Genomic DNA, 12,731 nt, shown 5'->3' on the forward strand with positions numbered 1-12,731 from the left:
ACGCATCTCGAAGCACCAGCTTTTCGGTGATTATTCCTCAATGCTGTGTTCGAACGAAACATGCAACCCCCTATCACATTCAGCGCGCTCTCTTTAATTACCATGTCAAATTTCGTAAAGGACGGTTCAGGCGTATCGCAGGATTATCCGAATAAAAGAATGCCTAGTTCAAGTAAAGAGGACCTTCGCTTCAATAAAGAATATGAAAGTGGAGTAAGATGGAAACACACGCTGACGGGACAAAACGACCACTCCCATACATTATTTCTCCCAGTAACTGTCAGTAACTCCCACATAAGAAACAACTACTAAGAAATTATGAAGATAAATGTTTCTGTCATTTTAGTATCAAAAACAATAAAAGGAAAACAACTTTCCTCATGAAATAAGTTTCTTAAGTTCTTTAAAGATAATTCTTGCTTAAATAAACTATTTTGCGAAAACTATCCCTACATGATATTATCCCCATACACAAATAATTTTGGGGGCCGCGGTGGTTCAGTGGTAGAGCGTTCACCCATGGTGAGCGGGGTCCTTGGTTGATCCCAGCACGTGCCACGTAAACTTTGTGGTGGAAAACACCGGGTGTGTGGGTTTCCTCGGGGCTCTCCCGTTTCCTTCCACTCTGTTATTTTCATTATTTCCTTCATTTCTCATCACAGTATCTTTTACCCTAGCCAGCATAATTTTGGATGTAAAGCTTAAAGATTTCATTTCATTTTTCCAAAAATACAAGGTGTTTCAAAACAACACGGATAGCGTTTGGGAGGTCATTCCTTTCACCAAGATAAGACAAAAAGTATAGACCATCCTGGGTGCACAAATGCTTCCTTTCTGAGTTATAGGCTGCCAAAAACATGAAAAAATGAAGTTTAAAGTCCATAGCTTTAAAACTATGAGAGCTACCGTAGTCGGATCAAGACTTCTCTTAGAAACAAGTATGTGCCCTATCAAAATATCCAAGTTTCAGAATCCTGAGGGACCTCCGCAACAATTTTTATAAAGCAATCTGGAGAGTACTTCAAATTATATGCCCGTAGCGAAACTCCCTCTATAAAAGTTGCTTCGTCAGTACTTTAGGATTCTGAAACACGTATTTTTGGATAGCGCACACATTAGTTCCTAAGTAAACTCTTGACCAGACTACGGTAAGTCCCATAGTTTTGCAGCTAGGGACCTTTAAAGTTCATTTTCTTCATGTTTTTGGCAGCTTATAACTCCGAAAGGAAGCATTTGTGCACCCAGGTTGGTCTATAAATGTTGTCTTACCTTGGTGTCAGGATTCACCTCCCAAACGTTGTTGGTGTTGTTTTGAAACACCCTGTATATTGTATCTAGACGACTATGTCCATAAAAAACCGGCATAAGCGTGGGGCGTAAAATTTAACGATTTCATTTCATTTTTTATTTCCATAAAAAACTCCTAAAATAATTTGTGTATTTGAACAAATCATCTAGTGCCTAGCATGCGAACCTATGCTGCACAATGTCTCGGGTTCGATTCCCAGTGAGAGAGTCTTAAAAACTTGCACCTAACTATTACGCTGATTCAAGTTTCACTTTAAACTGTAGATTCATGTCTCATATAGTCTTGGTGTTGAATGAAACGCAAAACTCTAATCCAACAACAAAATCAAACAAATAAGTTAAAAAAAATATGAAAACTTTTGTATTTTCTTTTAATCGATAACTACTGTACTTTGTCTCATAAAAAATACGTCGTATTTCTGTTACGTGTGCTATACTTGTTCTGATAACCTGAACTTCATCTTCATTAACTTTAAGCTGTTTGTATTGAACAAGGCAATTGCTGATATTCTCGTAGGTGATACAAAGCATTAAACTCTGATTAAAACAACCGTGTGATTCTGATAGGTTTCACAACGATTTCTATGGAAACGGTGCCTCCACTTAACACAATCAATTTAGGTTATCCCCGCGAACATGTTTATAGAAAAAAAACTCTAATCGCTGCTTTCTTTTCAGAGATGTGATAAAAACATTGTGAAACTAGGTACACTTTCAAGCTATACAGGGTGTTACAAGAATTTGTTTCATTTTTTTGGGAATAGTTTCCTCTCATCAAAATAAGGAAGAAAGTTTATATGGACCTGCAGTCGGAAGTGCGAAGTTTCGTCGTGCCGAAGTTATGGGCTACCGAAAACGTGAAAAAAAAATGAACTTGAAAGGTCCATAGTTCCACCACTATATGATGTAACGTGCGTTTAAAAAAATATATATTGAAATTGTTATATCGCATCGTCACTGGTCAGGGCCACAATACGCCACCCCCAACATTATAGTAGAGAGTAATCAGCATAAAAAAATTAAAGAGAATATATAAGCATGTATAAGCATTCAACTTTTAATTTACACTATTAATCTGCATAGACGGTATTAAATTAGTTAATTTCAGCTTCTCACTTCCACGTACCAAAAATATTAACGAATATTCAAATACTAATTATTAATTAGGTTGAATAACAAGTATCTTGAATTTAAATTTAGATAATTATTATTTTCGAATAGATCAAGAAATAGGTACAACAACTTACAAGAAAATGTAACAATCAATAATGGTTCCAGTAGTCAACTACCCCAAGAGCTCAAACTATAATCCATGAAATTTCAGGAATTAATAATTATATCAATTTCAAGTAATAATATTAGGTTCAGGTAATATTCCTAATATCGAAATATATTTTTAAATTTTAAGACAAAAGCTGGAATATCCAAGTTGACTGCAATACAATTTAACTTTCAGGTTACAGTTGTCAAATTAATTGCATGACGGTCTATAACAGATTCTAAAGATATAATTAACTCAAAATAGCAAAATAATAGAACAGACTCAGCCAATTTTAGATGTTTAACACTAAGTTATTTCCAGAAATCACAATAATTAGTTGTTAACAACAGATGAATATTATACACCATTATTATAACTTTAACAACACTTGGTCAAAAGTTCCGACCAGTTTCAATTTTCCCTGACTTCTGACGTAAACCGTATCTACAGAATATCACGTCGAAAACTCTGTCACTAGATGGTATAGTTACGAATTTATCAGTGTTACCAACACTTGAACATTCATAACATTTGTTTGACTTTTTTTTTTCAACATACAACAATGACCGATCATAGTTAGGTCAAGACATCACTGAGGAACTAGTATGTGAACTATCCAAATATCCATCTTTCAGAACCTCCGGTACTTGCACAATTATTTTAGAGAGACTTTTTAGGAGTACTTGGTCACTCTCCACTTACCTCTCTAAAAATTGGTGTGCAAGTACTGGAGTATTCTTAAACATGGATATTTGGATAGTTCACATACCAGGTCCTCAGTGATGTCTTGACCCGACTACGATAGGTCCCATAGTAGTGTAGCTAGGAACATTTAAAGTACACTTGTTTCACGTTTTCGGCACCCTATAACTCCGAAACTATCAACTTTTGGGCACAGGTCCATATATTTTTTTTTCTTATTTGAATATCAGGAACCTGTTCCCAAAATATAGTGACACAATTTTGTATCACCCTATAGACTTCCAATATTGTAAACGCAAGTATAAATGAAACCTTTAAGTTTAACATTCCACGATTTTGCCCTTTCTTAGGTTAAGGGATTCAATGATTAAGGCAAGTAAATGGTGATGAAAAAGCACCTACAATAAGAATTTGGTGCAATAAAATACTGGGAGAAAACTGGAGTACACCGAGAAAATACACGGACACGATGCCGTCTACCACATACTTACTTGGCCGGATATTGAACCAGGGACCCCAAACACCAGAAGTAAGCGCTGTACGATTGAGCCACCGAGACACACACTCTAAACACAAGTGATATATGTTTGAGTTACAGTTTCAACAGGCAGGTTCCGAGGAACAGATGTACTGGTTCCACATACTAATAAGATCAAATATAGAACCTGTTCTTTGAAATCTGGATTCATATCAAAAAGCCCTCATGTGGTTCGGATTATACGTTAATCGGTAGGTCCGTGTCATATAGCCTCACTCTTAAAAGGGAAGTTAAACTCAAAATCAACTCAACTCATATCAGAAAGCCATTACTCACTACCACTTACCCTTTCTGTTTTATAGCTCTAGAAGTTGAAAGCGGAAATCGTTAATTTGAAACACTTCCGATTTGAAGAAAGGGTTATTGGACAAGACAAAACTGTTCTTTGGAAGTTAAATCGCTTGCAAAAAAGCAACATCTCTATATTTCTTACCGGTTTCGCTCTGTGAAAATAAGAATTGGGACGGGAAGTAATGCTAAATTTCAATCACTCTTGGTTTTAGTGTAGTGTTGCGGGTTGTGATTGTATGCTCTCTTGAGACCGTGAATCGATTGAAGAAAACTGCTTGTAGCTATCTATTACCATTTTGTTCTATGCTGATGTGTTGAATCAGAAAAAAAAATTGTTAATTTGAGTCACTTCTGGTTCGAATGAAGGGTTAACGGTGAAATTGATACCTATTCTTTGGACAATGAACCGATTGCAAAGAAACACATCTTGATATCTTTTACCATTTTTGCTATGTGGAAATCAGTATTAAAATCGGAAGTAATAGTAAAATTGAACGACTTCTCGTTTCGATAGAGTGTTGCGGGTAGCCCTAGTATGATGCCATGCACACTGAATCATTTACAAAACCCCTAACAGTACTATGTCTCTGATACAATTCTCCTTGAAATACTGTGTCACTTATACAAACCCTCTAACAGTATTATGTCTCTGACACAATCCATCACAGACAACTTTGTTTCTGATACAATCCCCTTGGGAGTACTCATTCTCGGATACAAACCCTCTAACAGTGCTTTGTCTCTGATACAATCTCTCTGGGAGTATTGAGTCTAGGATGCATACCCCCTAACAGTACTATGTCTTTGATATAATTTCCCTGGGAATAGTGTGTCTCGGATACAAACCCCCTAACAGTACTATGTCTTTGATAAAATTTCCCTGGGAGTACTGTGTCTCGGATACAAATCCCTAACAATCCTATGACTCTGATACAATCTCCCTGGAAGTACTTTGTCTCGGATACACACCCTCTAACAGTACTATGTCTCTGATACAATCTTTCTGGGAGTACTATGTCTCGGATACATACCTCCTACCAGTGCTACACACAGAACTACAAGTGCATCACAGAAAATCTGAAACATTTACGTGCAACAAAGGGCGCGTTAATATGTATAAATTTCGTTTTTGTCAATGATGTGCAGGATTTTGAACCCGAGAGAACGATCGAAAATAAAAACGGGTCATTTGAGACATGTAAATGCATTGTGGTTTAAGATTACTTGAATAATGCAGACTTCTACATGATGGATTTCTTCTTGATGAGAGCGTCACCTGTCGTGTTTTGTTTGAAGCTAGTCTCCAGCACTTGCTGCGCATGCTCGACTGGTTTTTGAGTTGTTATGGAGCGAATTCTGAGTTGTTATTGTGTGTGTTCGCTTGTTTAGTGCTAACTGCTAAGAAAAACAGATGTAAGTATATTAAAATACATTATTACAATATTATGTACTTTGACTCTGATTTGAAATTTATAATTTCTGTTTATAATGATGAGGTAGTGTCAGGTACTGGAAGTATGTAATTATTAAGACAAGTGCCGTTAGCAAAACAAAAATAGCAACAAGAAAAGAGATAAAGCCATAAAAGATCCTCAGAAGGAACTCGTTTCCGGGACACAAAGGAGTGAACAAATATTTATGTTAATTACAGTATATGTTCAAGGAAACTCACATGCTTGTGATTCATTTCCAAGAAATGAAAATAATGATATGTCAGGAAATTTTAACCTGGGATCTTGTTTTAAACGGGAATTTATGGTACTGTGGGCATATTATTTTTTGGCGGGCTTACTTTTGCATCTAGAAAATTGAAATTTTGCACATACATTCAGTGTAATCCTTAGTATTTTGCAGATATGTTTCAGATCTCTGCGTTGCCACAAGGAGTATCAAAAGGGGTAAAAAGATAAAAAAGGGATATTTTTAATAAATCCCTTTTTCGCGATTTTTCCGCCTCAGATACATGATGAAGACATGTGAATGGTACCGTTAGAAAGTATTTTCCATTCTGAAGAGAATGAGGTACGAACCTTGATCCTAGAGTAAATTGCGATGTCTTAGAAAATTTTCCGTTTTAAGCGGGAATTTGGTGTATTGTGGGGATATTCTTAGCACATAGATTAACATTTTTTTACCTTACTTTTCTAAATAGAAGTTTGAAATTTTGTAGACATATTCACTATACTCTTAATATTTTTCAGTTGATTTTGAGGTCTGTGTGCTAACAAAGGGTAAGGGGTCCAGAGGTGCAAAGAAAAAAAGGATTTGTTAACAAAAATCCATTTTTTTGCGATTTTCCCGCCTCAGATACATGATGGAGACATATGAATGGTATTGTTTGAAAGATTGTTCTATCCTGAAGAGAATGAGGTACAAAACATGACCCTAGGATACCTCAGAAAATTTTATATTACATCCGAATCTTTTGGAACCATCTGGGGCTACTGTAGCGATGTTCTTAGCTAATTGGTAAATATTTTCTCCCGCCCTTACTATTCAAGATAGAAGCTTGAAATTTTGTACACACGTTTTGTACACAACTTAGTATTTTTCAGTTGATTTTGAGATCTGTGTGTTAACACAGGTTGTTCCAGAGGGTCTCAAAATAGAAAAAAAATGGATTTTTTTCACCAAAAGCCTTATTTGCCCTTAAACTTTCCGTCTCAGGGACATGATAGGGAAATGTAAATGGTACCGTCTGAACACGGAGTATAATAAGAAAAGGAAATTTCAATGTAATTTCTGGCAACCCTATCAGGTTAACTTTTCAGAGATTAACAGGGTTTTCCACTAGTGTTATGTTCTTCCAATGAGTTCAATTTGGTTATGAGATTTAAACTGACTGTTACTTCTTTTTAATTAAAATTCAGAGTTTCATGAATGGGAAATGAAAGAAACATGACCCAGCATGTCAGAAGGCTACTGATAATGTATCAGTAGAGAAAAGAGACACACCCACTACAAAATATACTACAGGATAAACTAGTAACGTCTTAGTTATTGTTCCATCCTCAGATTTTTTTCTTTTTTGCTGAACATGGGTCGTGTACTTATGTAACATCCTATATTACTGAGAAAGTAACCCTGATAGCAAAATCCTGATTTCAGATTTGAATTTAACATAGTGAATTACTATAAAACTACAGACTTTTATCCCAGAAATATAACTTTTTTTTAGAACAGTGTAGTTATACCACATCACAGAAACAGTTTTCATATTTTTGCACCTAATTCGAAACGTCCACATATTTGTCCGTTTGCAAAATATATCTTTAATAGTTAAACACAAAAAAATGTAAATGAACAATTCTTTCAGATAATTTTAAAATGAAACTTTGGGTGTTTTTCCCGTTTCGCCTTTTGTCTGTTTTCATTACTTCAGACTATGATGCTAAGATAGTGTATACCAATTTGATTGTAAAGCAAAACGGGAATTCCCGTTTCACCTTTCCATTTCGCCTTACACCAGCGAAGAGAATTTTCAAATTATGATAGGGAAATTTAGTGCCATTTTGGAAAACTTTTGCAAGGCTAGTAGTATTTACGTTTGAACGAATAGAACAGCGTATAATCAAAGTAAGTATTCAGGATACTGTTATTTGCTACACTGTTTCAAAAAAATGCTCATGTAGCCTTGTATTTGTACCTCAAATATCAAGAAGAGAGCGGCGGAAGAACGAACATTCAACAATTACTAAGACATATAGGTAAGTGTGTATATATAATAGTTGTAATAAAGTATAAGTAATTTTGACACTGAAGCTTCTCTGCATGTTTCTAATATGCATTCTTGTAACTTCTCCAAAAGTTATTTTAGAACTTTAGATGTGGAACTTTTTTGCATTCTAGCTAGCACACAAATACATAGTCCATTTTTTACTTATAGTGTAACACAATTAACCGGTCGTAATTAAGCAATATTCCGTCTGCCTTTACTTTCTCGAGGGAAAGTATGACTTTTTCTCTTAATGTTTAAAATTAATTTATTTTCTTCTCTCCAGGAAGGAGATTGCTAAGGGAAATTACTTTAGTTAAACTGTTTCTATTGTCCCTATTTTTGGTGCCGTCAAAAACTCTCTATATAACATACGAGCATGAACCGGCCACCACTACCGCAAATATTGAGTAAATTGAAGGTGGAAGGATCGTGGAGCGAAATGCACGAGACAAAAACTTTTATTGGTGGATGAAGGCTTTGACACTAGTAGAATTCTTGTAAGTTATATTTTACTAGCCAATAAAATACTTTCATTTCTTGAGAAAAATAGTCGTTTCCTACTTTCTACTTCTTGCGGTTTTTTTTCTTTTTGAAATCGTGAAAATCTGATATGACAATAGTAATAGAAGTAAGAATATTAATATTAAAGCATTTGCTTTAGAATGTCAGTGTTATTTGTTCTACTCTTTCTATCTTCAACAGATTTTCGTCACTGTTGGAACTTTGGAGGTTCTGTGTCAGTGCGACAGGATTGTAGGTATAATGGATGGGAAACATAAGACTGTACTTCGCCTTTTCTCCCAAATGTACACTCTGCACGGAAAATATTTCGGCCAGATATTTGTTCTTTTCTGCATATTTCCCAGTAAAAAGCAAGACACATCTGTAAGATTACTGGAGGTAATCAGGGAAGAAGATGAGAAATTTGGACTGCGTTTCAAATTGAAAGAAGTTTCTATTGATCTTGAGAAAGTAGGAATCAATGCTGTAAACAAAATATTTCCTGGTTAAAATCAGAGGGTGTTCCTTCTACTTCTCTCAGTCTGTATGAAGGAAGGTTCAGCAGTTAGGACTTTCTCAATTGTACAAAGAAAACACTGAAGTGAAAAGATGGATTCAACATGCTGCAGCACTACCTCTGGTACTAACTTCCCATTTAGATGTAGTGTTTGTACGTTTGCAGGAAGATGCGCCTGACGTTCTATGAAGGAGGAGTTCCATGATTATCTTGTAGACTCTTCGCTGGATGATGGTGGCACATTATTTTCTCTGTAAGTATGTTTTCTTTCCTACATAGATAGCTGGCTTTTAGTGCATTTTTTAAAATTATTAAATCATTAATTAAGCTATTCCAAGCACTCAACAGTAAAGCATTTTTCCCATTAACACTCCATGTAAAGTGTAATATAGATTTCCTTGCGACGTGCATGTTTTGAAGATTATGCATTCACTGATTTGTACATTATCACAATAATACATTCTTTTGGTTTACAAAATAAATTAGTCTCACCGAAAATTTTGTTATCGAGTTTTCAACGTAGATTCTCCTGCAATCCTTTGAATTTTTAATGTGCTAATGATGTATTTTTACCTATTTGCAGTGACTTGTGGACTCACTTTGAAAACGATCAAGAACGAACGACTAACAATGCACGAGAGTGGCGCGTCAAATTACGAGGAAAGGCATCAAGGGATCACTTAGACATACATTTTTTCCTTGAATTAACGAAAGACAAGCAACGTGAAAATGAAAGACTGCGAGTACTTCTTCAAGTGGGTTGTCAGGGAATACTTAGAAAGCTAAAGTAGAGACGGTTTGACGACAGAATTCACCGCCTAAAACATAGAATTAAGAACAGTGAAATTGATGTAATTTCATATATTGATGCTGTTTCGTATTATATCCACATAGAAACTTATGCTATTTCGGGTGTGATAATAAAATTTATGTTCTTGTAAGATATGCGAGTTTAATTTATCTGGAATAGAAGAGACGTTGCAGTTGAGAATAAGATAAACCCCTCTTTGTTACAGAACACAATGAAAATTCCCTTGTATGGTATAAGGTCAAACGGGAATTCCCGTTCCACCTTAACATAACATCCTTATCGGTTGTAAGTCAAAATGTTTTGAGAGCATAAGGCGAAACGGGAAAAGGCCAAATCGGCATATATTAGTATACTAAAATACATTCATATAAAAAGCGATAGAAAGTTTCAGAAAATATAGAATACAAAGTTTGATTTATAATACAAAATATAATCTGAGTTTGTAGCTTCCATTTTTTTTTTTTACTCTGTATATTTTTTTCTTTCCCATCGCTAGATTTGCTACCGGTAAGATTCTTTTAACATTGGCCGAAGCTCTTTTATTTTATCAAAGATAATTTAGGGTTTTAGCTTTAGTGAAAATGGCATTACTGCTTCTGTATACCAACCTGTAAAACAAAAATCTATGTATAATATATTGAGTTCTTTTCCTTTTTTGACTTCTAAGATATACTGTTTGAAGGCCTTATGTTTGTAACTATTTTCTCACAATTGTTGGGACATAGTTTAAATGGGTCTCATAAATTGAGTGGCCTAAATTGTATATTGCACATCTGATATAGGGTTGTCAAGGGTGTGAAAACGATGGAATAAATTTAGAATATTACTAAAACTATTAAATCGAGGTTCATTGGTGTGATGCATGATAGAGTAAAAATATCTCACTTTATATGAGAGCCTCTGCGACCATTTCGGAAGGTATCATACTAAATTTCAATTGATTCAGTGAAATGGGAACTTTACGATCCGATACTATTTTTGAAATAGGGTGTGATTTCGTAATGACAGTATGGTAGTTTTCTCTGCTTGTTTGCATCCTGAACGTAACTATGATCATGAATTTACAATTACAAGTTTTTGTATATCTTCTAGACCTATGTAATCAAAATTTTGTTAATAAAGAATATAGAAAACAATCATATTAATGTCTTTAGGAAATCACAGTTTATTTCAAAAATAGTAGCGTATCGTAAAGTTCATTTTCTCTGAAATCCAGTATGGCACCTTCCAAAATGGCCGCAGAGGCTCTCACTCTCATGTAATATGAAATATTTGTACCCTGTCCTGCATCATACTGAAAAGCCTTCATTACATATTTTTAGCAGTGTTCTAAATTTATTTCATTGTTTCTACACCCTTGGAAATTCTGTATATCTTTAGGAATATGCAGCCAGCGATACAAACCACTGTTTCAATTAATGCATACATATGCTTCAGTAGAAGACAAAAAAATGCATAACATTTTGTGATTTCAGCAAAAACGTTTACCTGCATAATGAATTTTATGCACACAAGTGCATCAATGAACACAGTTTTCATTATGCATTTAGTTGCCTTCTTAAAAATTATGCATCTAAACGTTTTGTTGAAATCACAAAAGTTATGCTTTTTTGTGTCAACTAACGTGTCAGTGGTTCTGTGTGTATGTATCTGATACAATCTCTCTGGGAGTATTGTGTCTCGGATACATACCCCCCAACAGTCCTATGTTTCTGATACAATCTCTCTGGGAGTACTGTGTCTCGGATAATACCCACTAACAGTACTATGTCTTTGACACAATTCCTCTGGGAGTACTGTGTCTCGGATACAAACCCCCTGGCAGCACTATTTCTTTGATACAACTCCCCTGGGAGTACTGTGTCTCGTATACAAACCCCCTAACTGTGCTATGTCTCTGATACAATCCCCCTGGGAGTACTCTTCCTCGAAAACAATCCCTCTAACAGTGCTATGTCTCTGATACAATCCCCGTGGAAGTAGTGTGTCTCGGATAGATAACCTCTAGCAGTACTGTCTTTGATACAATTCCCCTGGGAGTACTGTGTCTCGGATACAAACTCCATAACAGAATTATATATTTGATATAATTCCCCTGGGAGTACTGTGTCTCGGATACAAACCCTCTAACAGTGCTATGTCTATGATACAATCTCTCTGGGAGTACTGTGTCTCGGATGCATACCCCCTAACTGTACTCTGTCTTTGATACAATTCCCCTGGGAGTACTGTGTCTCGGATACGAAGCCCCTAATTCTGCTATGTCTCTGATACAATCCCCGTGGAAGTACTGTGTCTCGGATACAAACACCTTAACGGTACTATGTTTCGGATACAAACGGCTTATCAGTAATATGTTTCGGATACAAATTTCCTAGAAGAGTACTATGTTTCGGAGTAATAGTTTGGAATCTTCTTGAATAGATGTTCTATTCGCACCGTAGCCAAATAGTGAAAAGGTCGTGCGCATTTCTGTATGAGTAGTATTGTGTTTGATCTTTAGTATGGGAATAAAGCGTCAGATACAAACTGGAGTAGTGATTTACATTGCAATTCGAACGTTGAATCATGTCTCCTATAGCTTTCCTGAAATGGGACGTTAAAATCCAACTTGGAGGCACTCTTCTCTATCAGAAGAGATCTTTGGTTCGATCACAGGCCATGAGAGTTTGTGGTGTACATCATTCTCTTTTGGCCTAAAGGACATAACTAAAAGTCGTTGAAGATTTCATTTCGCTTTAAGTTCAACTAATCAATCAATCAATTCAATAGCACGGACAATCCTTCATAACATTGGTGTTGCACGAGAACGTACAGTCAGTGACAAAAGTTCTTTCCGTTTGCTGAAACATTTTAGGAATCATGTTAGTATACCTGGAAGGAACGGAAAATTAAAATCTTTTATCAACGAATTTTAAAAAACTTCATTACTGAATTCTCTGTGCCTGTGTCTGTCTGTCTGTTATTTGCGACTTCTTTCAATTTTGAGTCCTGCATTCGATAGAGTATCAAAACCATCTGAAAAAGTATTGGAATTTTTCGCGTCACTCTTACCGTACCCGAGATTTTGGTCAAAAAATGACC

This window comes from Thermobia domestica, chromosome 17, assembly GCF_964235325.1.
Source record: "Thermobia domestica chromosome 17, izTheDome1.hap1.1, whole genome shotgun sequence".
NCBI lineage: Eukaryota > Metazoa > Arthropoda > Insecta > Zygentoma > Lepismatidae > Thermobia > Thermobia domestica.